Here is a 26,819-nt window from a genome sequence, read left to right as displayed (position 1 = left end):
TTTATATTATTGGACCATTGACTAGCTTTCCTCTCATTAAATGTGGGTGAGGTGGAGGCGATGATGATGATCATGACAATTATGTGCAAACAGAAAAGAAAGAATCACAAAGCCTTAGTGGTCCAGTGACATCATCGAGTAGTGGACGGACTACTAGTCCTTGGTCTGGGAGACTAAGGAGTAGTCCTACATCTTCAGGTGCATCTACTAGTGTTGCACGTAAAGACAAAGGGAAGAAGAACCAAACCTACAACAGATATGCTCAAAGATAAAATCAGCCACTAATTTTCCATCCACACTTTTGACTGCTTTTGCTTCAAACCATTTGGACAAATAATCCACAGTTGTGAGAATATATATTTTTCCTCTTGTAGTCTGTGGTAACGGCCCAATAGCATCCACTCCCCATCTCTCAAATATGTCATGTACCAGCATCACTTGTCTGGAATGCATAGCATTTCCATGACTAGGTCAAAGACGAGTATGAAATGGTTTGAGAGATCTCTTGTTGAAGACTTTCTGGTGACGTGGATCTGCTAATTCATGCACTTTTATTGAACCATTGCTTCTTTCTTTGATCACCTTGTACGAACCTGACCACATGGGGAGAAATTTCTTATCCAGTTGATGGTCGAGTCTATTGTCGAAGCACAACACCAAATCACCTTCATTGAATTGTCATTCCCACCCTTTGCGAATCTTTGCATCCAGTCAGGCCTTTTGTCTATTTTGCTTGATCTCTACAAAATGTAGAGATTATCAGCGTGTCTCATCTAGTCTTTCCAACTGCATCAATCGAGCTTTCATCTTTTCATTTGCAGATAATTGTTGCTCTGAAGTGATCCTTAGGGCAGGTAACTCAATCTCCAGAGGAAGCACAGCTTCTGTTCCGTATACAAGCTCAAAAGGAGTATGACCAGTTGCTATCTTATGGGTTATGTTGTATGCCCATACTGCTTTGGTCACTTTTTGATCCCATTGTGTGTGATGACCTGCAACCATCTTCCCAATGGATTTGCATAAGATGCCATTAGTGTGTTCTACTCGACCATTTGAAGCCGGGTAGTAGATACTAGAGGTACGATGATTGATACCCATATGATCCATCAACAACTTCACTACATCACTCATGAACTGTCCTCCATGGTCGGAGATGATCTCCATAGGAGTGCCAAACCTTGTGCAAATGCGGTAAAAAATGAAATCAGCAACTGCTTTTCTAGTTGCTACTAGAAGAGGAGAAGCCTCTACCCACTTAGTGACATATTGGGTAGCCACTAAGATGTACTTCTTCTTTCGAGCTATAATAGGGAGAGGCCCTACAAAATCAATCCTCCATTTCTGAAAAGGATGAATGTAGATTACAGGATGGTGTTGTCCAGGATGCAAATCCTTCCTACCAAAGAACTGGCAGAACTCACATGTTTTACAATGCAATGTGACATCCTTGAACAAGGTTGGCCAATAATAGCTAGCATGTAGAATCTTCTTGGCCGTGTAATCGGCCACATAATGACCTCCACAGAATCCATCGTGGTACTACTTTACAACCTTAGATGCTTCTTTAGCATCAATAGCTCGTCGAAGTACTCCATCAATTCCTTGGCAATACAAGACTCCATCAAAGATGGTATAGCGCCTGCTATCCCTTCAAATCTTCTTACGCTAATAACTAGTACATCCAGGAGGAAAAGAAAAGGTACACAAAAAGTTGTAAATACCTCCATACCATGGATCACCGATAGAGATGGCATATAGAAGGTTTACTTTAGGATTTTCTCCCAAATCTATGAGAGCATTTTTCAGATTGGAGAAACCTCCTTTCACAATCTTGAAAGAAAAATCATACTCTTGGAGTATGGCCAACCATTTAGAAAGTCTACCTAAAGGATGAATGGACTGTAAAACTTGCTTAGCTAATCCATTGTTTGAAATGATTACAAAGTGCCGACAAATGAGATAATGTAAATTAAACTTTTCAACACAAAAGATTAATGAAAGTGCATGTTTCTCTGATTTTGAATAGCGAATGCTCCGTGTCAAGCATTTGACGAGAGGCATAGCATATTGGATACATGAACCGATCTTCTCCTTGTTGAAGAAGAAGGCGGAGCCATTACCTTGATCGTCCCAGCTTCTTTGATGGCCGAGATGATCTTCATTTGCTCTGGAATCTCAGCGTCTCGTGTGCGTACCAAATCCAGCATTGATGTAGAATTCCTTTGACCAATCTGGATTGCAAAGAATCGGTTCTGAAGCTAAAGCATCTTTTACTTGTGTGAACCCATGGTCACACTCTTCATTCCAGCAAATATCAGCGTTGTCTTTCAACAACAAGGTAATAGGTCGAGTCATAGCAGCATACCCATCCATAAAGCATCGATAATACCCAGCTAGGTTGATAAAGGAGCGAACCTGGATGTGGTAGTTTGAGAATGGTGTCTACTTTTTCAGGATCAGGGCGTATACCATCTACAGAAACAATATGCCCAAGAAGTCGTCCATGTGTGGCCCCAATCATGCACTTCTCTGGGTTGAGGCTGCCCTTGGCCTCATCAATTCATCTGCATGAAACGTTGAAAGGTGGCAGGAGTATTAGTGAGCCCAAACGGCATCACCTTGAAAGCAAATGTACCCCACGGTGTAGTGAAAGTGGTCTTAATAACATCTTCTTCATTTTTTTTTGGAGTGACAACGACCAGCGACACCCATTCGGTGTTGTGAATGGGTACGATGAACCCAGCGTCCACCAACTTTGTGATTTCCATCCTTCAAGCATCTATTTGTACTGGTCCCAAGTGCTTGTAGCATTGTACCATGGGCTTGGTATCTGGCTTGAGATCTATCTAGTGCTCAATGGTCTCAAATCATGATAGATTGTGGCAAAAAGATTTGGGAAATCTTTGAACATTTCGAGGAATTCATCCTTTTCCTTGGGACTCAGGTCATTAGAAAGCATAGATTGGAGTTGTTGGGAAACAGTAGTTACCATCTCTCCAAGTGGGCTAGTAGCATCCAAAACATATACCTCCTCATCAGTGAAGTCCTCCCCCCCCGTCCGTGTCTTCAGTTGATTCAGATGAGGGTGAGGGTGAAAGAGAGGACAAAGAGGAACTTTCTTCTTCCAATTGCACTAGAATTTTTTTTAAAGACGACCTTGAAATACATGTGTCCCGTCTTCCAATATCCAACAGCATTGCTTCGTTGTAACCATGGCCTCCCAAGTATTGCTGGATGGTTCTTCCCAACGTCTTCAATGTCTACCACATAGAAGTCCACTGTTGTTGTAACTCCATTAACTGTGATGGGAAGGTCCTCAGTAACACCATGTGTGTGCAACCTTCGTCCATCCGCTACTTTGATTCGGGTCAATGATTTCCTAGTGCACTTGAGATTAAGTGCATTCATAATCCTGGGTACCATTACATTGCATGCAGTGCCACCATCCACGCATACATTCTTTACCTGGCAATTATCAATAATCATATCAACCATATGAGGGTGGCGGTCGATATCTTCAGAGATGGCAGAAACATTATGTACCTTCCCACTTCTCTTGGACTTCCGTGTGGATATGCTTTGTTGTAGCTCTCTTCGGATGCGAGGACTGAGTGCGACAAGTTGGGGTAAGGTGATATTCATGGTGCGATGTGCAAGATCATCGACTATTGAGTAGTCTTCTTGTCCTTCTCCAAGAGGAAAGTGAGAAGGTTTCCACTTACTTCATCGCATCTTCGGCACCTTAGGGTTGGCAAAACTTTTGGCCATCTCTACATCTTTGGCTATGGGCCGGTTAGCAATTGTCACTCTTTTCTTTGGACGACCAGGTTTACGACTTGGAGTTTCATCATCACGTGCCCTTTTACCAAGGTCCAAGACTTCAATGTTTGAATCTTCTGCATCTGATTTGCCAAGTAGATTCAATCGTGGACCATTAAATGGACATTCATTTTTGTAATGCCCTTTTTTATTACATCCATAGCAAATGACATTGGCATGATCACGAGGAGGTTGAGTGGCATGATTCTTCATGTTGACTACAACGAATTGCAAATCATTGAGGACTTTAACAATCCCATTTATGGCTGGGTCACCAGATGCATGATAGGGAGGAATGGGAAGTATAGGAGCTTGGGGATGAGGTTGGGGAAAAGGAGCTTGAGGACGAGGTTGGAGTTGAGGTTGCATGGTAGGTTGAGGAAAATCTTGATGAGGCGGCTGGGAGTATGGATGAGATAGATGGTGGGGAGATCTAGAGGAAGGATAAGGATGAGCGGATGGATGAGGAAAAGGTGGCATGAAGCTCTTCTTGGAAGCGGGGTCAGAAAGTAGCTTATCAACCTTTTGAGCAATCTCTTGTGCTTGTGCCATGGTTGTAGGCTCCTCATACTTAAGCTTCAATCGAAACTCATTTGATGCTCCATTAGTCAAGCAACTCAGCAAATAAGTGGTCATTCCTGCTTGGAATACTTCATTATTAGGTTGCATGGCAGTTAGACGATCAAGTAGCTCAGTCACACGGTCCACATATCGTCATGCTGACTCTCTCTCTGACTGTCCTAGGTTTACCCCCAACTGATGAACGTTCTCGCATTCCACCTCCGTCTGGAAATGCACCATTGCTGCAGATAGCCTTGGCCAACTTTGTCGTGTAGCCTCCGATTGCTTCTCATACCAAACTTGGGCGAGGCCCTCCAAAAAGGTTGGTAAGATCACTAACCAACGATCTTTAGTAAAGAAGTTCAAAGAGACACATTTGCATTTAAATGCCACTAAGTATTCTTTTGGGTTCTCATCCATCCTCCCACAAAATACAAGGATGTCGGCCATTAGAAAGGAAGGAGAAGGAAGGAAAAGAGGGAGAAGGGAGGTGAAGTTTTATCTACTGGTGAACAATAGAAAGAGGTAGCTTAAACTGAAAGCTAGGTGAAGATACATCCACAAAACACACATCGGCGGGGTAGGGTGTAGCTGGCCTATTGTGATATACTATGCGAGAAGAGTTTTCGACGAAGAGTAAACCTATATGCATAATTCAAAAAATGCTTGCCTACATGGAGGGTGGCACATGGAGCTCCTTGCCACCTCAACCATGGGGCCATGGACACATTATTCTATGAAACTAATGCCACACATGCATTCACACACTTACTTATTACATTTACAAGAGTTCATTTTTTTGGGTAACAACACTTTCATGCACATTCTCTATGCTGCTAGCTACTTATCCATCTAGTTCTATGCAATTGTCCAAATGAAGAAACAAAACCCAAATGTAGGGAGGTATGCTGTCTCATTTTGCACGATGCTGAGCCTTGAGACAAGACAGGGAGGTAGAGCAAATTGAGAAGGTGTATCTACTTGTAGCTCTTATGGCCGTGTATGATAATGAAGAAATGGTTGTACATGAATTGAATGGAGAAGAATTTAGTGTGAATGAATTAAGTGATGTCATGAAGATCCCAAGATAGAAAGTGAGAGTGAAAGTAATTGTGAAGCTAGGGAACAAATTGGGTCAAAACTCCTTCCCCTTTGCCCATCAATGTGGATATGGTATAACAACTTTCATGAAAGGAGGCATCTTATACCACAATCTTGTCTGAATATCTGCTGGTAACTATGACAATGCGCTTGCAAATAGTAGATCAAGAGTTACGATGGTTCATGTTCTCATGCCCAATCACTCAATCCTCCTCTGATGTTGTCTTATTTAATTTATGTAAATGTTTTCTTTTCATTGTTTTTCCCCTTTTCCCATGTTTATGGCAATGAATTTATGGAGAAGCATCATCTCTACAACTTCTTCCTCTTCTCTAGGGAGATCTAAGATCACTAAGCCTTTTTCAGTGAGAATCATTACTCGCTCATCTCGAAGTAGTCCAACTAGGAATTATTTGTGGCTCATAGCTTGGAATGGTCCTTGCTTGATATTGGGCAAGGTTCTTCAATGGTCTATATCATTCACCTTGTTTGACATGGTGCAAATTACTCATCAAATGAAAGTTTGTCCATGTCATGTGGATGGTTGGGTGATATGATACCTCCTAGATAAAAAGTGTTTCATTTTAAGGGTTTTAGTGTCATAAACAACCCCTCAAAACAACGAGTACAGGGATACCTAAAATTGTAAATTATGCGGAATAAAGAAGAGGAGATGTAGGACTCACGATGCAAGATACAACTACCAACGATTCATAATAAGTACAGCAAGCATGGAGACTTATTAATTATCAAAATAGATCCTAGCAACACTTATCCCTTCAAAATAAGAACTTTTTTATATGATGAATTCAAAGTTGAAAGTTCCAAATTTAATTGTAAAGTATGTCTACTATCTTTGAACTTTGTTTAAAGCGATATTATGAACAATGTCTTGTTAGAGTTAGCTCAAATGTCCACCTCTCATGTAACCCACCAATATTCTGTGTACCCAATGTTGTAAGGCCTCCATATGAAGAGAAGCCATGATGGGTATTGGTGTTGGGAGGGATCCCCAGTTTAGACACTGGAAGGGGTCTTAGAGTAGACCAGATGGTTATGAGATGGCTTAGGAGCCAAGCGTAGATACCCGTCCACAAAGGGGGTGTTCAAGGGGGCGATAGCCCCCTTGATAGTAGGGGGTCTGGGAGGCGCAGCCCCCGTGGGGGTCTAGGGGCAAAGCCCCCAGCAGGGTATGACCTATGCGCGATCCTTCATCTGCCCATCGGCATGTTTTCTGAAGTGTCGGCTGGTCTTCCAAGCCGACTGCCTATTACAAGGCCGACCGTCAACCAACACACACTAGATAATAGTGGGCACCCCCTGTCCAGTATCATTAGATCACCAGTTCTTCACGCTCATAGTCCTCCGTCTAGTATCTATCTAGATCACCATCGAAGCTCTGTCTATAGAGCGCACGGGTGGACAGCCAACCATTAGTTGTACCAGCAGTTTGGTATATCAGAATTTTTGTATTCTCTCTAGCTTTCCATCGTGCACTTGCGTTTTGTTGTTATCTTCCACTGCATACTATTTTCTTACATGTCTATCATGGTGGCCACATGCTTTCCATTATTTTTCAATCAGAATTGGCTAACAGATTTCCATTATGTCATTTAAACTCTTAGCTACACAAAAGGCAAATATTCTCTCCCATGGGAATTCCAAAAGAGGAGTTACTACACTAAAGGCAACTAATGGCTATGGAAAAGTTTGAAGATGCAATAGGAAAGCAAGAATAATACAAGCCATGGATGAGGAGATGAATGCTTTGGAGAAGCAAGGTACAGTTACTTGTAGATTTTCCAAAATGGCAAGAATGTGTTCGGAAGTAAGTGGGTATACAAGATTAAGCATAATTCAAATGGAAGCATTAGCAAGTAGGCTTGTAGCAAAGCTCCAATTTTGTCGCCATTAGAGACATCTCGGAAGGCTGCACAAACTTATTCAAAATGCTCTACGTAGGTGATTGGATCACCTTCTCCTTGGAATTTCATGATCAATTTAGCAATGGCAATGGACTATTTCTAGTTCCATGGTTTTCTCTAGTTGCAAGGAATGTAGCTGGCGCTGGTGCCCTCCTTCCTATAGCTTGCACTAATGCCCTAAGTGCTTCATCAGAAAACACCATTTGATGAATAGGAGGTGGTTGTTGATGTGGCATTTGTGGTGCGTTTGGGTCTGGATATGTTGGTTGTGGGGGAATATAGGGCTGTTGGGATGGGACCATTCTTGGAGGAGGTCCTGAAGTTACCATGGTTGTGTAAGCTAACGAATTCATATCATCCGTGTTGTCAAAGAGTTGAGCTCGTGGGTCAAACCTTCCAAAGAAATTGGTTATGCCTTCATAGATCCTATTGGAAGTTGACTATGTAGGGGACTGAGTCCCTGAATTCGGAGCAATGGATACTTGAATATCGTTCTGGTTTGATAGGTTATCCTCCATGCTCAAAGTCTCGTATGTACTTAACTCGTATTCAAAAAGTGGTCCTAGCACAAATGAAGCACTATTCAAAGAAGACCTTTCTCTAGCGGTTAGACTTGACCCCAAAATGGCCTCTAAATCTACATTGGAAGCATTGTCTTCTGGCGAAACTTTAGATCCTAGGATGCGACCAAACCTAAGGTGCATGTATGATTATAATGTTCAAGATGGATTGGACATATTGCCTAACTTGCCTAGTAGTGTCACTATTTGATGTGTCGATATAATAAAATATTGCAATGCACTGCAATAAGGCTAATGCAATGCCCTGACAAATCTGGCTCCAGGCACATTGATATTTGATCAATGCACTCTAATTTGGCAATGATGAGTTTTTTCCATGAATGATGCAATGTTCAAAGGTTGTTGATGCAATAATTTAATGCAGCATGTTATAATAAGCTAATGCAGTGCCCTGGCTTTTTCACACACTTTGACCTTCTGGCTGGTAATGTAGCGTGCAAGATCCCGACCTTAGTTTTGACTCTTTCACTCAATTTTTTGTGTTTTTTCAAATCTGTGATTTATGTACAGTGTTATATGGGTGCTTTTCTAACTATGTGAAGCATAAAAACAACAACTTTTAAAACTCGAAATGAAGATGTTTGATTTTTGACCACACAAGCCACTTCTTGGGTCAGATCTAGCCCAAAAGCTAACTGTGATAGGTTGTTTTAGATGAGGAGATGCTACTTAACATGAATCTAAACCTTTTATAAAAAGAAACAACAACAAAACATCACGTTTTCAACCTTTTCCAGCCCACTGGTCACTCTTTCGCTCCTACTCTCCTTTGCAACCAACTAACCGTTTTAGAAGGGTAATAGCAAGGAATATGACAGCAAGAACCAAGCAAGGTTTCTTACCTCCCCAGCAACGGCACCAAATATTCTTCAGTCTTTGATAGAGACCAATGTGTCGTGGGGATCTTCAACCAAGCCGCTTCAGAGAACTCATCCTCCAAGCAACTTCAGAGAACTCATCGTCCAAGCAACTTCAGAGCGGCAACTCATCCTCCAACCAACCAAGCCGCAACTAAATCGTGTGCGGTTGAACGATGTTGTCACGGATACCGTCCTTGGATTCAATCCTAGTCACTACATGATCATAAGGGGGAGGCAAATGAGAGGAATAGAGGAGACAAGCGTGAGCATGGTGAAAGGGGAATCAATCGTAAGCATAGCAGCAAGCAAGGGTAAATGGAAAGGAAGCAAGACATCAACACAAGAAGAAAGCAATGCTGCTTTTTATTCCCAACTCCAAGTCAAATCACTTGGCTTTTATACATGGACCTTTTGAAGGGAGGTTTAACCCTAAAACATGGCCTTAGCCTTTTAGCCCCTAATTTCCCTCCTTGGCCCACGGCCTATAGTGAATGGAATACAATAGGTTAGAAGATGTTACTTGCATAACATGTGCCAGAATTTTATTATTATCAATCTAATTTTGTTCCAATCGTGCAAGTCCCTTTCAATTTCTTCAAACATGGAAAACTACTAAGCACCTCAAAAGGAGATCAAAACATGCTATTCATTGATATTATTTAACAAGATTCAACTTTGGCGCAATGTGAATAATCATATGGATATTGCAATTTGAGAAGTCAATATGTTGTACACAGAAATTGCAACAATATCTTTCACTTTTTTGCAATAGAAAGTTTAAATTCTAAAGTTTAAAGAATAGTAAAACATTTCTTTTATGAGTACTCCAAGAAAGACCTTGATGACAATTTACTTAGAGTGCGAACACAAGGAAATCTTAAGATGCATCCATGCCTGACATTTGGTGCCATACCACTACATGTCTTTGCCTTGGACATGAATGATAGCTCCATTCAATGCTCGAACATGATTTATAATATTGTAGCTCCATCTTATCCCAATGGAAAGCTCTAATTACCAATTAAGTCTGGCATGGAAAGCTAACAAAGAATCAAGCTTGAAAAGTTGTTTGAAAATATGAAGGGACTAACATGGGAGAGGCTCCTTCCATGTGCATTGGCCATTTTGGAGGAGTACTATAAATTTTGGTCATGCTTTACACTTGTAGCCTTCCTTTGGAAATGATGGCCATGCCTATAATGAATCATACTCGATCATTGCTCCGCCTTCACCATGGTCTTGAACTCTATCAAAAGCAACAAAAAAAAAACTCTTTAGGTTTTTTCATTCTATTGCTATGTAAGCAACTTAGCAATCACACACCATAGCCCAATGAGTGAACTTGGACAAAGTTCAATAATCTAACATATTGAACTTGCAAGTGTAAAAACGTGCATTAGTTGCAAAAACTTTCAATTCGAGTTGTTGAGATAGCTACAAGCAAGACTCCTCCCTCTCCCACTACCAATTCATGGTATCAAAGTCTAGTTCATGGCAAGGAGATCAAGTAGTAAGGTAGAGTCCGCGACATCATGGTATGAGGAGCTTTACCTTTTTTCCATTCGGAATTTTGGGAATATTCTGTACGGGTACCATTTTAATAAAGTGAACAAAACTTGCAACAAAAGCTTTGGTCTCCTTCTCAAGTGTGGGTATAACTCACTACTTAAATCAGCATACACAAGTCACTTTGCTTCACAACTCTTTCGTGCATTCACTCTTCCAAAACATGCATCACAGTATGCGTGTCTTAGGCATAAGACATATGAAAGCTCCTCTTATTGAAAACCAAATATGATTGATCCAACCTTGGGCATATAACTTTCTAGCAACTACCTTATCAAATCATCATCTACAAGTTTTTGAATGCCTCTATCAAATGCTCTTGCAAGGCATATATTCAACATGTACTTCTATCTCAAAAAATGCATATATATAAGCATAAAAATTAGAGCTGCAACATTGTATTATGAGAAGATGATTTTGGTATACCTGCAAAGGAAACCTCACTCTTCATCTTTCCTTTCCCTTATGGCATTCCATATTGTTTTTAAAGATAAATGGAGAAGAGAAAAGTTACCTATTCTAAAACACAACATATGCAGCCTCAAAAGAAGTTGCCTCTATTGTGACCTATAAAGAGACCTGATATGTTTCAAAATTCAGATTTATAACAACATAAAATTGTGGATCTCATTTTTATTTTTATTTGAGCACTAGAACTCCCCAAATAGATACCGTTTGCAAAAGTTATGACCAAAATATTGAACTATTGTCAAGTTGCCGTGCGCTGTCTTCTTTATCTTTCTTTAGGATGCTTCCAAGTGGTCACCAATAGGAATGACCACCACTCTTGAAATGAGAACCTATTGAACTCTCTCTTAAAGGGATGATTCAAATGATACTCTATTTGTGAGGTGGCTGATATGAGAATGCTTGCTCATTTTGGTGCTCAAAGAGTAGTCGCAACATTTGAGCTTCTCAATGAGCTTGTTAAGTGATATGTTTGAAGCTCATGATCCTTTCTAGACTTGGTAAAAAAAGAATGACCATATCTTGAGGAAGTAGATGCTATAGACTCAATAAATCTTCAAATGAAGTTGCTATAGGAGGTGAAGCATAAGATATCTCCACTAACAATGTTTGTTAATGCGGATGTAGTGACAAGCTGAGAGCTAGCTTCTTCTCAATGACTAATTGCTCCAATGCATGGAGGAAGTCTCCACTAATGAGAGAGGTCATAGTGGATAAAGTGCATGAGAACTGTAGAACCTCGTAGCTCTAATACCATGTTACAAAAGTGAAGAGATAGGTAACATGTAGCATACACACACCCACAGAGAGAGAGAGAGAGAGAGAGGGAGGGAGAGATGTCAACAATCCCATGGTGGGGGAACTTGCTAAAGCTTCTATATCAAACACACACAATACACACAAGGAGAAGCTCACTCAAGAACATACGAAGAGAGATGGAGGCCAAAATGTTTTCTTACTGGTTTTTTCTTCTTCTTCCTCCTCACACTTTACAATATGCACAAAGTATATGTAAGATACAACATGAAAGGAAAGTGGCCTACTAGGTCAAACAGTGCATAAGTGACTATACTAGTCGACTGGTGCTATAACTATTCTAGCTGTATATAGGTGTAGCAAACCAACTATGATAAGTGATGAGTCAGTGGTCATGTGACAATCATGATGACCATTGACGTGCCAAGTGTAGACATGCGGATCCACCTAACCAGGTCCACCATTAATGTTTGCACGTGTTGAGCTTGCCATGTCAACACTCCCCCTCAAGCTCAACTGCATCGCTGCAACTCAAGTAAGCTTTGAAACATCTGAAGCTTCTTTGCACCCAATGCCTTTGTGAAAATGTCAGCTATTTGTTCATGTGTGCTGACATAGGTCAAGTCGACTTGCTAATACCTTTTCTCTCACAAATCGGTAGTGAACCTCAATATGCTTTGTCCTAGCATGAAACACAGGGTTTCTAGCTAACTGTATGCTACTCATGTTATCACAATAAATGATAACTGGACCATCTACCTGCACATCCAAATCACACAACTTTTGCAACCATACCACTTCACATGCTGCCATAGCAGCACCTCTGTACTCAGCCTCTGTACTCGATAAAGCAAATGTAGGTTGCTTTTTGCTACTCCATGTAACTGCTGCACTACCAAGGGAAAACATGAATCCATTGGTAGAACTTTTATCATACATACTACCAGCCCAATCTGCGTCTGTGTATCCAAATACTTGTATCTCCTTGCCTACCTCATAAAAAAGTCTATAATGCAAAATGGACTTCACATACCTCAATATGCATCTAACTGCATCCAAATGAGGGTTTCTAGGCATCTGCATAAACTAACTAACAAGGCCAATGGCATAGCTCAAGTTTGGCCTTGTGATGGTCATGTAAATCAAACTCCCTACTATCCTTCTAAACATAGTAGGGTCTTCTATCTCATCTCCAATATTAGCACTCAACTTCACATTTTGCTCCAACGGCGCTGAAAGAGGCTTACGTGCTATCATACCATACTTGGATACTTCATCTCAAATTTCTTCTTTAAAAGGTCTTTAACTTCAGCAATCCCACTATCATTGTCACCTGTAAGAATCAGATCATCCACATAGATGACTATGATGACCAAACCTGCATCTCCCTTTCTCACATAAAGTGAGTGATCAACATCAGAAACATAAAATCCAATGTTGACAAGATATTCTCCGATCTTGTCAGACCATGCGCTAGGTGCTTGTTTCAACCCATAGAGCGCCTTCTTTAACCTACACACATATGTGGGATGCTCTACATCCTCATAACCTGTTGGCTGCTCCATATACACCTCTTCTTGTAGATCACCATGTAAAAAGGCGTTCTTTACATCCATTTGTTGCAAACTCCAACCTTTGGCTACTGCCAAAGCAATCACACATCTAACAGTTGCCATCCTAGCAACTAGACTGAATGTCTCATCATAATCTATGCCATATATCTAGGCATAGCCCTTCGCAACCAACCTAGCCTTATACCTGCTAACAGATCCGTTTGCATTATGCTTTATTTTGTAAACCCACTTACAGCCCATAGCTTTCTTGTCCTTAGGCAATGGTACAAGATCCCACGTCTTGTTGGCATCTAATGCAACCATCTCCTCATTCATTGCTGCATCCCAATGAGCATGACCAATAGCATCCTCAAAACAAGTAGGCTCAACATTCTCAACCACTTTCACCATATAGGCATAATGATGAGCTGCATAACCTTCAAAGCCAAATCTTTTCACATGGTATCTCACCCTACTAGACTTGCATATCACTGGATCACTGAATGGAGTCTTTGCGTTACTTTGTATTCTCTGTACACCTGGAGTCCTCACTAAAGGAATACCAAGTTCTTCATCTAAGCTATTTGAACCACTGGAATCTCCATCAAGAACTGCATCAATATAATCTAACATTTTCTTCTTCCCTTTGTCTTTACCTGCAACACTAGTAGATGCACCTGAAGATGTAGGACTGCTCCTTAGTCTCTCAGACCAAGGACTAATGGTCGGTCTACTACTAGATGGTGTCTCTCGACCACTAAGGCTCTGTGATTCTTTCTTTTGTGTTTGCACATAACTATCATGATCATCATCATCCTTCAATGCATCACCACTAGATGCATACCAACTGCTCATCTCATAAAAAATAACATCTCTGCTCACTCTAAACTCACATGTAACAGGGTTATAGCAACGATATCCTTTTTGCTCCAAAGAATATCCAATAAAAATACATTTTTCAGCCTTTGGGTCAACCTTCTTCCGCAACTCATCTGGCACATGAACATATGCAATACATCCAAACACTTTCAAGTGTGACACATCAAGCTTCTTACTTGTAAACCGTTCTTCGGGGGTCATTCCATGAACTACATCTGTGGGAGTTCTGTTCATAATATATACATCTGTATGAACAGCTTCAAACCAAAAATGCTTAGGCATATTCTTTTCAGCCATCAAGGCCCATGCAACTTCTGCAATATGCTTGTTTTTCCTTTCTATAATCCCATTTTGCTGTGAGGTATACCTGCATGTAAATTGTCTCTTGATTCCATGAGACCTTGAAAAGTTACTAAACTCATCAGAGAGATACTCTCCCCCTCCATCTGACCTCAAGCATTTAACTTTCAAGCTTGTTTCTATTTCAATAGTAGCCTTCAAAGTTTTGAAGTGCTCAAACACATCACTCTTTTCCTTCATAAAATACACCCACAACTTCCTTGAATAGTCATCAATAAATGTGACAAAATATTTACTACCACCAAGAGATACATTCTGCGTAGGTCCCCAAACATCTGTATGCACAACATCAAGTACATTTCTGCTTACATCTCTATCATGTGAGAAGGGTTGTCTTGCTTGCTTACCAAACTGACATGCTTCACAAATCTTATGAAATTATACAACTTTAAACATAGGCAAACCTTTAACCAACCCTTTAGACTGCATTAATTTCAGCCTTTGCACATTTGCATGTCCAATGCGTTTGTGCCATATGTCAATATTTGCAACAACTCCTTTGCCTTTAGCATACATAGCAGCATTCATTGCAGGAATTCTAGCATCTAAGGTAAACTTGCAGCCAATTCTACTTCCTTTTGCCACCAATCTGCACTTATCATTAAAATATTCCACGAAATAGCCCTTTGCATTAAATCTACTTGCAACCCTTGCTCTACAATCTGACCAACAGAAACTAAGTTCTTTGTAATGGATGGCACATGCAATACATCTGACAAACTCTTTGTCTTTCCATCATGTAAAGCCAAGGGAACGTTTCCAATATGGGTAATTGGGTGACATGAGTCATCACCTATATGCACATAGCCTGGATTCTCCAGATCCTACATCTCTCCAAACCATTCATCATGACTGGTCATATGATTTGATGCACCAGAATAAAGATACCATACATCATCTTGTGTCTCATTTTCTGTAACGGCATTCATCATATGCTGCATAACAAACAAATGCTCTTTTCTGTCTTCATTCTTTCGTAAAGACGATGCATAATTTCCTTGTTGCAGTTTACCACTGCGAATATCATCTCTCTTAGCATAACACTAGGCTGCAATATGGTCTGTTTTGCCACAATAATTACATACAATACCAGAATTATTAGATCGTTGATTTTGCCATCCACCTCTTTCTCTAGAGCTCCCCCTGCCTCTAAAATTACCACGGCCCTCCTAAAACCTGCATATCGCCAAACTGATTGTTTAACCTATTTTGCTGGTTATCACCACCACATCCCATACCATGGCCTCTTGGAGAGAACTTGCCACGTCCCCTTCCTGAACTAGAATAGAATGCATGGGCCCGTTCACCACTTTTTCCTAAAGACTCACCCTGCATGTTGATCTCTTCTGTAATCATTAGAGAGATCAACTCATCAAAATCTGGAAATGGCTTCCATACATATACAGAAGTAATAAAGGACTTCCAAGCCTTTTTGTTGCTAAGTTCACCCAAGGTAGACGATACCAAATCATCATCATCATGCATTGCATCAATTGCTGCTAATGCATCTGCAATGCTCCTCACTTTCAATACATACTCACTGACATTCATGGTTTCTTTCTTCAACGTATTCAGCTCTTGCTTGACCTGAATCTTCCATGCCTTTGTATTTACAGAAAACATATTTTCAAATGTGGTCCAAGCTGCATGTGAACTTTCTGCATTTTTGATATGTCCCAGCATAGTGTTGTCAATGACTGCAAATAGCCAATACATCACCTTCTTGTCTTTCGCAATCCACTCTTTCCATGCCTTTGGTTCATCTATAGTCGTAGGTTCACTCAGCTCCGACTCCTTTTCTTCACCTGAAACAAACTCATAGAGACCTTTTCCAATAAGGAAGTTGGTCACATGGAACTTCCAAGATGGGTAGTTATTCTTGTTAGCTTTTCAATTATGGGGTTTCCACTATTATCTGCCATCATACCAAAATTTGATACCAAACAACAAGCAAGCCTTCTGCACCCTTTTACTCGAAGTGCATAATAATGCACCAGACAGTCTTTTTCACTAACTGTTCAAAAATACATGCAAACTACAATTTGTTTGTAGATATGCTTTGTGCTTGCTTCCTGACAAACACCTCAGAACTTACAGATTCAAAATCTGTAACCTGTGTAGGCACTTTTGGTCAACACGACCGAAATTGCAACATACCTTGAAACTACTGTCCGCAACCTTGCAGGTCTGAAACAGGGCCTGAAATGGCTTGAAATGGCAAAAATCACGACAGCAAGCCCTATCAAGTTCTCTCACGGAATAAAAATCGCTCTCCTTACACACCAAATCTCACTACAATGTGAGATTTTTGCTCTGCTGCTTCGGGTACCTTCGCAGGTACTATCCAAGAGAAATAGGAGAGAATGGGAGAGCTTTTTACTCGTTGCTTGCTCGCTCGAATCATTGCTTCTTTTCCTTCACTTCAGCCTTCAAAACCAGCCTCTCTCAGTGGTGAGGCTCTGATACCATGTCAACAATCGTGTGGTGGGAGAACTTGCTGAAGTTGCTACGTCAAACACACATAGTACACATAAGGAGAAGCTCACTCAAGAACATACACAAAGTATAGATAAGATACAACATAAAAGGAAAGTGGCCTACTAGGTCAAATAGTGCATAAGTGACTATACTAGTCGACTGGTGCTATAACTATGCCAGCTATAGATAGGTGTAACAAACCAACTATGATAAGTGATGAGTCAATGGTCATGTGACAATCATGATCACCACCGATGTGCCAAGTGTAGACATGCGGATCCACCTAACCAGGTCCACCATAAATGTTCGCACGTGTTGAGCTTGACATGTCAACAAGGGAGAGAAAGAGAGAGAGAGAGAGAGAGAGAGAGAGAGAGAGAGAGAGAGATTCAACTTGTTCAATTCATGAAAACTCTATACATACACAAAAGACACCTAGTGTGAATTACATGTGTGGGCACTAAGTACCACTCATACTAGTACTAAGAAAATAAGTGCATATTTTTTGTTCGTAGTCTTTGGAGGTGTTTATATATCCTACCACATTAGCACTATTCACCTCACCAAATTCTTGTTTTGCACATATTTTTCCATTTGTACTCTTTTGAGCTATTTATATATCTTACCACATTAACATTATTCACCTAATAAAAAAACATAAGTTGATAATTTTGTGATATCAAATGGAGATCTTCTTATATATTTATACATTATCATTCAGCTACCTTTTGAGCCTAGCATTATCCCATGAAAGTCATCATCAACTACATGAACATTAGTGCTACCTTGAGTATGCGAACCTAGGCTATTTGGTGTTGATCTTGAGCTTATAATTTCATATATTTGAGGGTGATTTGATGTTCTAATATCAACCACACTTCATGCTATTAATCTTCCTGACCATGGACTAACTGTGTGTATGGTAGTGACACCAGTCCTTGAGCTAGATGTAGCTCCAAGTTGTGCATGTCTTTGTTTCATTACCATCCACAAATCCTTGCCAATTAGAAAATTTTTCATGCAGAATCTCCAAGCTCGATAGTTATTCCTCCCAAGCTTCTCGCCCGTGATAATTAATGCAATTAGAGATTATTCACATGCCATTCTAACAAAGTGAACAAATCCTACAACAAAAGCTTTGATCTCCTTCTAGCATTTGGGTATAATTCACTGCTTGAATCAGCATACACAACTTACTCTACTTCACAACTCTTTCATGCATTCACTCTTCCAAGACATGCATCACAGTTTGCATGTCTTAGGCATAAAACATATGAAACATACTCTTATTGAGCCTAAGAAAACCAAATATGATCGATCCACCCTTGAGCATATAATGTCTATACTTTCTAGTAACTACCTTCTCCACTCATCATCTACAAGTTGTGTAATGCCTCTAGCAAATGCTCTTATAAGGCATATATTCAACATGTACTTCTATCTCAAAATTTGCATACATATAAGCAAAAAATTATAGCTACAATATGTTCATTGTATTGTGAGAATATGATTTTGGTATACTTGCAAAGGAAACCTCACTCTAGATCTTTCCTTTCCCTTATGGCAATCCATATTGCTTTAAAAGATAACAGGAGAGGAGTAAAGCTATGTATCTGCTCTAAATCACAACATATGCAGCTTCAAAAGAAGTTGCCTCTGTTGTGATCTATCAAGAGACCTCATATGTTTAAAAATTTAGATCTACAACAACGTAAAGTTGTAGATCTTATTTTTATTTTTCAATAGATACCATATGGAAAAGTCATGACCAAAATATTGAATTGTTGTCAAGTTGCCTTGTGCCGCCTTCTTTATCTTGCTTCAGGATGCTTCCAAGTGGTCACCAAATAGGAATGATCACCACTCTTGAATTGAAACCCTATCGAACTCTCTCTTGAAGGGATGATTCAAATAACACTCTATTTTTGAGGTAGCTGATATGAGAATGCTAGCAATGTTTGTTAAAGTGGATTTAGTGAGAAGCTAAGAGCTAGCTTCTTCTCAATGACTAATTGCTCCAATGCGTGGAGGAAGTCTCCACTAATGAGAGAGGTCACAGTGGATAAAGTGACACGAGAAGTGTAGAACTTGGTAGCTCTGATACATGTTACAAAAGTGAAGAGACAAGCAACATGTAGCACACACACACACACACAGAGGTTCAACTTGTTCAATTCATACTAGTACTAAGTACCACTCATACTAGTACTACGAAAATAAGATAAGATAACTGATAATTCACATCCTCTACCTATCCTGACTAAGCTCATAGGATAGAACCAATTTTCACCATACATGTCAACAATCCATACTTCAACAAAATTAAGTAAAATATGTGAAACATTAGCGCATTTGTAGTAGTGTTCCTCCTCCATCATGGGGTAACCTTTACAATATTTTGCCAACATGCATTTGTTTTGTGCATATTTTGTGTTTGTAGTCTTTTGAGGTGTTTATATAGCCTAACACATTAACTCTATTCACCTCACCAAATTTTTGTTTTGCACACATTTTTGGATGTGTACTCTTTTGAGCTATTTGTATATCCTACCACATTAACATTATTCACCTTTAAAAAAAACATGAGTGGATAAATTTGTTTTATGAAATTGAGATCTTCACCTATATTCATATATCATCATTCACCTACATTTTGCACCTAGCATTATCCATTTATTGTATCTATATTTTGAACCAATATAAGAAAACAAATGAACATATGGTAGCAATTTGGAGCATGCAAATAAGAGTTCAATTGCCTATGCAATGTTGACTCATCCACATGTCTATTAAACACAACATACTCTCTCCTAGAGATATTATATTTATTGAGTCTTTTTGGGAAAATATGTCTTTGTTCTAGCTCTAGATTATATGGCTTCTTAACTTGCACCTCTTAAGAACAACTTCTGAAAGAGTATAGGTCAATCAATGTGAAAACAAAACATTTGAGACTCTGACAACATTTCAATTACACTACAACATCAAGACACATCACCAACACTTGAAACTCGCTACTATGTTTCCACTTTAACACATTCAATTTAATACAATATTACCAAGATTCTTTATGCAATGCCATGCAATACATTTTTGACCACTTGTAAGAAGAATTTGAAAGTTTGCACCATTGCATTAATAAGAACATTCAAATATTGCACTACTAACTTAATAAGGAAGTACAAGTACACTATGATTTCACCTCCATAGTATTATTCCAAGTAAACATTTTATGTCGTGTAAATCATGCAATATTATTACCACCTCTAAGTATGACTATTTAAGCACATAATGTTGTCTTTGCCATTATTATAAAGGTCAAATGCAGGCATTCTCAGTCTCTAGAGTAATATAAGGATGCATATGCCCATGATCTTTTGCTAAATTAGAATTTCTTTCATTCGAATCATTTTATCTTTTGGCCACATATTTGTTTACATTATATTCAACTTCATGGGTGGGATATTCATTCTTCTCCTTTGTTGATGTTGGCCTTTCCCTTCCCAATATTTTGACTTTTGTGCAGCCCAGATCATGTCTCCCATTAGTTCCCCTTATTTTAAAGCTTCTCTTTTGTAATTCCCATGTGGAAAAATATTTGAAGTTTTTGTGCCGAAGGTCTTATGAGCCATAAGTTGCCCTTAATCTAGTTGCTTCTTTTTTTGTAACTCCCATGGAAAAAATACTTTAATCTAGTCTAGCCCAGGTCGTAGCTATTAGTTTCCTTTAATGTAGTAACTCATCTTTTGGAATTCTCGTGGGAATAAATATTTGCCTTTTGTGCAGCCAAGAGTTTAAATGACATAATGGAAATCTATTAGCCAATTCTGCTTGGGAAATAATGGAGAGCATGTAGCCACCATGATAGCCATTGTTCATAATATCACTTTGAACAAGTTCAAAGATAGTAGACATACTTTACATTTAAATTTGAAACTTTCAATTTTAAATCCATTATATCAAAAAGTTTAGTTTTGAAGGGATAAGTGTTGCAAGGAACTATTTTGATAAGAAGTGCAATTTCCCCCCACTCAAGAAGTTGAATTAGCATTTTCTATAGGTAGATTTGATCTCTAATTTAGGCTAGCTCTGAAGGATTGGTGAAATCTACTCCGATACTATTCACCCAAGGGAAACGAGATAGTTGATGAGATAGGAGTTGTGGGAACACCTATGAGGCACCCCTCTAGCATAGTAGGCTCAAAGATGACACAAGGACCAAACTACAACCAAAAGTTTCAAATCTTCCTAACATCTCTCTGGCATTTAGTCAACATCTCAAATGTTGCCATGCTTCAAAGGCCATTTTCAAATGCAAAAATGAAGCACATTGAGATACGTATGGCGAAAAGAACATCACTAGGACCGGATGGCATGCGCATTGAGTTTTTCTAGGACTATTGGGATAACTGTGGAAAGCTTATGATGGAGACTCTCAACAAAATCTATAGAAGAGGGGAAGTGATCAAACATGTCAACCAAGATACTAGAAAGCTTATTCCAAAGGCCACTCCTAGGCTCAAGCCCTTAGATTAGCAACCCCTCACTATGCTCACAACATTCTACAAAGTACCGGCTAAAGTGTTGGCTAATCACATCAAGTTCATCCTTGCCAAGAACGTGCATCTGAAACAGTTTGGATTTGTCTATGGCAAGAGCATTCATGAGGTGATCCCTAATAGCTTGAACTCAATTGACTATACAGTGGCAAAAAACAAAGCCTTCATGCTCCTCGACATAGACCTTGAATAGTCATCTAATAGGATGGGGTGGCCCTTCTTCATTCTCGACATGGAGAGGATGGGGCTCGGATTTTGCCACATGACATGGATCCATTCACCTATGCTTTCGCTACCCTTTCACTTAGTGGCTACCTCCATGGAAGAATTGAGCTTCAAAGATGAGTTTGGTAGAGGTGCCCACTTACCCAACTGCTATTAGCCCTTGTGACAAACCCCCTACTCTATGGATTGGATGAAGAGTTCTTAGCAAGTTCATTCAAAGGATTGTCTCTTCCCGATAGCTTGATTCACTCTACCCAGATGTTTGCTGATAACTGCTATTATGCTAGTGGTTGAGGAAGAAAATGTGGATCGAATACTTAAGCAACACCTCTAAAATGAATCTGGATTAGTTTCTCCGAATAGTCTAAGCGAACAAAAAATTATAACTTCAAATGGATCCTTGTTAAGCCCTCCTTGACGGAGACTCACATGTCGTGGGGATCTTGCAACAAGCCGCTCGGAGAGCTCAACCTCCTCGCCACTTCCTTGTGAGAGTTGGTCACTCGTGTCGCTGCGATGTTGTCACGGGCATTGTCCTCGGATCCTCACTCATGCTACTATGCGATCGTAAGGGGGATGGGGAAGAGAGTAAGAGGAGGAGAATCGTGAGCGTGGTGAAAGGGTGAATCGATCGTAAACGTAGCAACAATGGAAGCAAATGGAAAGAGAAACAAGACTCAACACACAAGGGTGAAGGAAGCAATGCTCTCTATTCTTGCTTTCGTACAAGGAGAATGAAGACCAAGTCCAAAGACTTGTCTTTTATACATGGGCCTTTTGAAGGGAGGCTCAACCCTAATCTTGCCCTAAGGCTTTTATCTCCTATTCTATTCCTTCTTGTGGCCCACGGCCTAGATAAATGAATTACAAATGCGTGGACTATGTTACTTGCGTAACATGGCCCCCTTCCTGTTTGAAATTCCATGGAATTTTAGTACATGGGCTTTGGCTTCAAAATGTTTGTCGTCAAGCATGTCTTAATTAGAGCATGCCTGGCAAACAACTTTTTTGACAACCCTGTGAAGTACGGATGTGGTGGCCAAAAATGGGTATCGACCATATCCTCAAATGTCCTTATGTGACAAGCATGTAGATTTCGGACACGGATATATAGTCGATATATCTGCTTGAGATCTGGGCCGATGTCAGGGTTGAACGTGATCTTGTGCCGCAGTCCCAGCTCTTGCTCTTCCAAAATTGGTGATGCCCAGGGCATCGTATCCAAGAACAAAATGATCAACCGATTGAAGTGGCTTGGGGCAACAAAAGCTGGATCTCGAACTTCTTGGTGGATTTGGTTCCAGTCCCTGAGTTGCTGTGCTAAGCCGGTAGAGGTTGCGGTAGGAGCAAAATTGAATTTTGGGAAATTATATACAATATTTGGATTCTGCTTCCGCAAATCCCTAAAGGTGGTCCAGCTCCACCTTCTTGTCATGGGCATAAGTGTTGGGTCGACTTGTCGATCCCTGTGCGCATTGGAATAGTAGCTTTATGCAAGAAGGTTTTGCTGCAAAAATTTGACTCGCCAAGCTGGCTAAGTCCCCATTTGTTCGGTGGTCAGCAGGAAGTTGCTTGCTTGTGGTTGCTCGTATCCTCCACGCGACTTTCGTGGGTGATCGTCTGCCCAACACCACATGGATTTTCGTATGAAGCGGGTGAGGGTATGGACATCCATGATGTCTATCATTCTAATGCCTTGTTTCTGCATCTCGCTTGTCCAGGTGCAAAGGTTGGCTTGTGTTTGCAGGTCCTGGAAGGTGTAAACATGCTCGGTCCACTCCTTGGGTGGCTCTGTTGTTCTGCTTGGCTTTGCATCCTCTTCTTCTTCTACCTGCGGCATCTCTGTCGGTAAATCTAGAATCAACATTGCTGGTGCCGGTGCCGCATCCAAATTGCTGACCAAGGGGTTGAGCATTTACTGCACTAGGTCATGTGTATCCGCGGCATCATATGCTCTCTTGTGAAGACCCTGCGGTTGTGAAGAGGTGGTGTCGGACGGCAAAATTGTTGATGCCGAGGTTGTTGGGGTAGAGGGGTGTGAGGAGATGGAGGTGGGAAGAATATAAGAAGGAATATATTTTACAGGGTAGGTATGGAGGGCGGCGGGTTTAGAGGTATAGCAGTGGGTAGTGGGCTGTGATGGATCGGCTTGAGGCGGTTGTAGTGCTGCAAAAAGAGCCCACTCTGCTTGCTGCTCCTCTACTGTTATATTCTCTAGGTAAGCAATGTGAGAGGTATCATAGTTATTTGAATAGCTAGTATACATTGTACTAATACATGTGTACACCTTGTTGTATAATATGATGATGCCCATTGGGTGATACTGTACAACATTCCTCTCTACCAAAAATTGATAAGTTGTCCTTGCCTCTATCCACCTCTATGTTTGTAGCCAAAATTGGGATTCAAAAATTTGGGCATGTGGGTATGGATAGTCTGGCAAGTCGGTTGGCCTTGAGAGTTCCATAATGGGCTCAGCGACAGCAAAATTTTGGGATTCCTGTATGCAGCGGCACCAGGCTCTAAAATTCAGTACTATGGGATGGATTGGAAGCTAATAGATCTCAGTTTGATCTTGCAAGGCAAGATCTCCCCGGAAAAATGACATAGCTATGATAGGGTGGGTAGGGTAGGTATATTTTTCCAGGAGAAGGGTTAGCTGGTTTGGATGGAGAGGTTGAGTGAGGTCTATGGAATACTATACAGAGCAAGAAGTTAAGGCATTTAAATAGTACGTTAGCATCTGGTCGACCATTCGGTCTTCCAGAGCTAAATTTACAATGTTGGATGAGGCTTCTAGTATCAATCTGTGCTCTGTCTCTAGCTGATCGTCCGGTGAGATGGGGATTTTTGGAATTTCCTCCAACTCACGGACTAGCTGCGTCTTTTCCCTTAATAGAGCTTTGGCTTCTTGAAGTGCCTTCTCCAACTCTGTAGTCCTTCGGTGCAAGCTCATATTAATTTGATAAGCTTCTTGTATATGTTCTTGCATGATTTGTGCCTTCTCCTTGATGAGTGTGTTATTATGTGCCTTGACGTTTTGCAGCTCTTCATCCCTTACTCTGATTTCTGCTTGATGTTGTTCGAGGATGCGTTGCATTCTTTACTCAGCCTCTTGTACCTGTTGCTGTAGCAGTGCTTCTCTCCTTTTAGCTTCCTCCAGCGCTGTTTTAATTTCTTCTTGGGCCTTTAATTGATCTTCGAGTTGTTGAATGTAGCTTTGTTTTCGTTTGAAGATCTGCAGATTCTGCGTTTGGAAGTGGATTAGAGTCTTCAGAAACTCCCTCTCCCTCTCCGGTACATCTTGGTGCTGTGCCCTGTAGTTCTGGTATGCCTCGTCATCCTTATGATTATCGGATGTTGTAGAAGCTACCGCCTATAATGCCTTGAAGGCATTGTCCTCCTGTTGAGTTTCTTGTGTGCGGGCCTTCATGGTTTGCATCAATGTTGATGCTAGTAAAAGGCTTGTCAGCCTTGTCGTGTCGAATACTGGTTGTTCTAGCATCTGCTATGGCAATTCGAATTCGAGCATGTCCTGAAAGATATCTTCTTCATGGACCTTAGCCTTGCCTTTTTCTTGTTCTTTGGCTTTGCGCCTCTCCTCGGCCTCTTTCTCCTTGTGGTGTTCTTCTGTGATTCTCTTCCACTTCTCCATGGCTTCCTCTTCCTCCTGCTGGCATTGTCCTTCAGGCTGTATGGGCTGGTCTTTCTTCTGACTTCTTGTGGTCCTTGGTACTGCTACCTCGACCTTTGTCTTCTTCAGCTCTGGCTGCGGCACTAGCTCCTGAAGCTCCGGCTTGCTTCTATCGGCAAAACCAAAGTTATTTCTATCGAGCTTCCACGCTGCGAGGTGGCATATTAGCGGTATCAGCAGCATCGGGTGTTGGATGGTGTTGTTGTGCTGGGCACAGACCTTGTCAAGCTTTTGGAAAAAGAAATCCGCCCAATTGGTAATGTGTTGCTGGGGCTTATGTAGTCTAAGCAAGTGATTGGCTGGAATGATATTGTGGTGGTCGGCTGGCTCTACCCTGGTGAGTAGCCTGAGCACCCTTGCCGCCTTCTGTAGATGTTGTGTTATATCAACAAACCTCACACCACCACGTTGCTTGTGGATTTCATAGGTTGCCGCACCCTCCAGCTTGTTACCCAGTTTCCTTAAGTCTACATAGGGTTCTACCACGACATCCAATGCATAGGCATTGCGAATTGCATCGATGCTGAGGGTTATTGTTTTTTCCTGCCCATCCGCAGAGACTATCTTTGTGGTCTTGGTATTCCTGTTATAGTTTTTTATGAACTGGACGACATAATCCATGTTCAAAAAGCATGGCAATTTGTATCTCATTTTGCCAAGTCCGCATGCCTGTAGATGTGGGATTACTTCGTTGTCGCTCAGGGCCTGGTAGCATTCCGCGGTGTGGTAGCATATTTTGAATCTTGTCATGGTGTTGTACACGTATGTGGAATGTACCACCATTCCTCCCAATTGTTCTACCCACTCCTAGCCCAATGGTGAATGTGTGGTAATCGTGATATTACGCTCTAGACTAGGGCTTGACGCACTAGTCTCAGAGCCAGCCTTCCTTTTCTTTGGGGTCACGCTTGCGGTAGATGGTTCTCCTTTCTCTTGGGTAGCCTTGGGTGTCATCCTGCCTTTCTTCTTTTGTCTTTCCATAGCCTCTTGAGCTGATAACCTAAGTGCCTCTTCCAACTCCTTGGCCTCTTCGGCCTCCAACTGTCCGGGTAAGTGGGATTGTGTCCTGGATTGGCTGCTGGTAAATTCAGCCCCCTCTTCCTGACGAAATGTTTGTAACATCTACTACCTTGCCTTTTCCTTTGTCCTTCAGAGCAGGTTCTTGTGGTTCCACTTCCTTTGCGGAAGTAGGTTCTTGTGTGACTGCTCTTTTGCGTAGCTCGTGTGTTGGTGGTGATGGGCATGGCTCACTTGCAGTGCTTTTATCCTTACGTACCCATACCATCTTTGTTATCTTCTTTGATGTGTTTGGCTGCGTTCTGTCTTGATGTGATCTGTTGATAGTAGCCGCCTTTGTTTGCTTGGGTACCCATATCTGATCGTTGCCTTGGTAAAAACCTTGGCCTTCCAGTATTGGTACTGGCACCCATCGTT

Source organism: Dipteris shenzhenensis, chromosome 23 (genome assembly GCF_047967505.1).
Source record: "Dipteris shenzhenensis isolate YYH24624 ecotype China chromosome 23, Dip_SZ_1.0, whole genome shotgun sequence".
NCBI classification, from domain to species: domain Eukaryota; kingdom Viridiplantae; phylum Streptophyta; class Polypodiopsida; order Gleicheniales; family Dipteridaceae; genus Dipteris; species Dipteris shenzhenensis.
This window is presented reverse-complemented; position numbering follows the sequence as displayed.